This window comes from Lissotriton helveticus, chromosome 8 (assembly GCF_964261635.1).
Source record: "Lissotriton helveticus chromosome 8, aLisHel1.1, whole genome shotgun sequence".
Lineage (NCBI taxonomy): Eukaryota > Metazoa > Chordata > Amphibia > Caudata > Salamandridae > Lissotriton > Lissotriton helveticus.
Window position 1 is genome coordinate 336,457,679 of NC_136069.1, and position 1,797 is coordinate 336,459,475.

A 1,797-nucleotide genomic window follows, 5' to 3' on the forward strand; every position below is an offset into this window, starting at 1 on the left:
AAACCCTAAAACCCTCTGAGCCTCTCTCTTAGATCTCATTCTCGGCACCGGCGTAGATGGAGCCAGACACGTCTGCGACGGAGCCGAACATGGATCCGGAAACACAGCCTACGTTGACCGAGGTCGAGCTGACGGCGCCGGAGATGAAGGAAACGGCGTTGACGTCCTCGGCGCGGGAAAGGCCAAGACGGAGCCGCTGGCAGAAATGGCATAAAGGGAGCCTGAGCATGACGAATGACTTTATGAAAAGGTTGGGAATGGACTTATTTCACTAATGTAAAACAAGCGTAATAATGGGGGCACGGTGTGAAACAGCATATGGCGAGGGTTGGAACAAACGGCATTCTGGGAGATGGAGTTACATGGTTTTCAAATAACGGCGTTAGCGCAGTTCAGCTAGTCCGTTTTTAATGTTAGTTCGGAGTTTTGGTGCTCACATGTGCAGTTAATCACTAGGTGATGTTGAATATGGGTGGGAATACATAAAAGAACATTTTAGTACTCTCAGACTCAGCTCGCACACAAACGTGTTAAAAGCGTCCTTGTACGCCAGGAAATGAAAGATTGGAATTATTTATTTTAAGAGAATTGGAGTGATCAGCAGGCCATGGTAAGCGTATACGAGCATTTATTAGCATGCACGTTCATGGTGAAAGTTATATCATTTTTAGTACACCTAGGGGACCGGATTGTTGGGAAATAATGCGCTGGGTTTACCATGTGAGATTATGGAGGGGAGGTAATGGATTGGATATATGGTGAATGATTTTATAAACGCTTGGAAAATATGATTATAGTCCTCAACTGATGAATTTCGTCTTTTTAAATTTAGTGAAGTGTTTTATCAAGTCAATGAAGTCGGCAACTAATGTGAAATATATATTTGTATTTGTAGATGCCCCTGATGAAGAAATGTATTTCCCAAAATGCATTGGGTTGTTGGAATAAAGTCATGGCATGTGAAACCCATTTTACACTCCTGTGTTTTCAAGAACATCTACGTCAAGTTACGATTGAATATAATGAATTGAACACAAGTGAATAGAAATGGATAAAAATTAATGGTGAAATAATGAAGGAAATATTAGAGAAAAGCATATAAAATTAATTCATTGGATTCAAACTACGTTTAGGCTGTGCAGCATGGTGGAATCAAAATGGGTTCCTGTGTGGATTTGTTATATTGAACAGCGCAACGAGACGAAGCGCGTAGCAGGCATGCACGCTGTTAAAGTCCGAATGGTGGAAGAAAGATTAAAACATGGATTACTAGGAGTGCATCTCATCTCTTGAATCTAATTTGAATGAAATGTTCGTCTCAACCGAGATTGCACCCAAGATTATAAGGAGTATACAGGAAGTCAAAAGGAGCACAAAAAACTATGACTAATGTACGTTACAGCTGGTGAAAATGCACAGTCGCAGGGTTTCCGTCCATATTGAATCATCAGGAAAAAGCAAGCAAAACATTCATTAAGATTTTGACAAGGACGAATGACTTCATGAAAAGGTTGGGAATGGACTTATTTCACATAATGTAAAACAAGTGTAATAATGGGGGCACTATTTGAAACAGCATATGGTGAGGGTTGGAACAAACGGCATTCTGGGAGATGGAGTTACATGGTTTTCAAATAACGGCATTAGCGCAGTTCAGCTAGTCCGTTTTTAATGTTAGTTCGGAGTTTCGGTGCTCACATGTGCAGTTAATTACTAGGTGATGTTGAATACGGGTGGGAATACATAAAAGAACATTTTAGTACTCTCAGCTCGCACACAAACGTGTTAAAAGCGTCC

General features: G+C 41.0%; 1 long non-coding RNA gene across 1 annotated transcript; it reads left to right on the forward strand.

Annotated features, from left to right (window-relative positions):
- The first annotated feature begins 438 nt into the window (after positions 1 to 438).
- On the forward strand, positions 439 to 1,082 carry LOC144771620 (uncharacterized). The gene is made up of 2 exons (XR_013599396.1): positions 439 to 610; positions 896 to 1,082. It is a non-coding gene; the product is annotated as an uncharacterized LOC144771620 (long non-coding RNA).
- Positions 1,083 to 1,797: the final 715 nt, after the last annotated feature.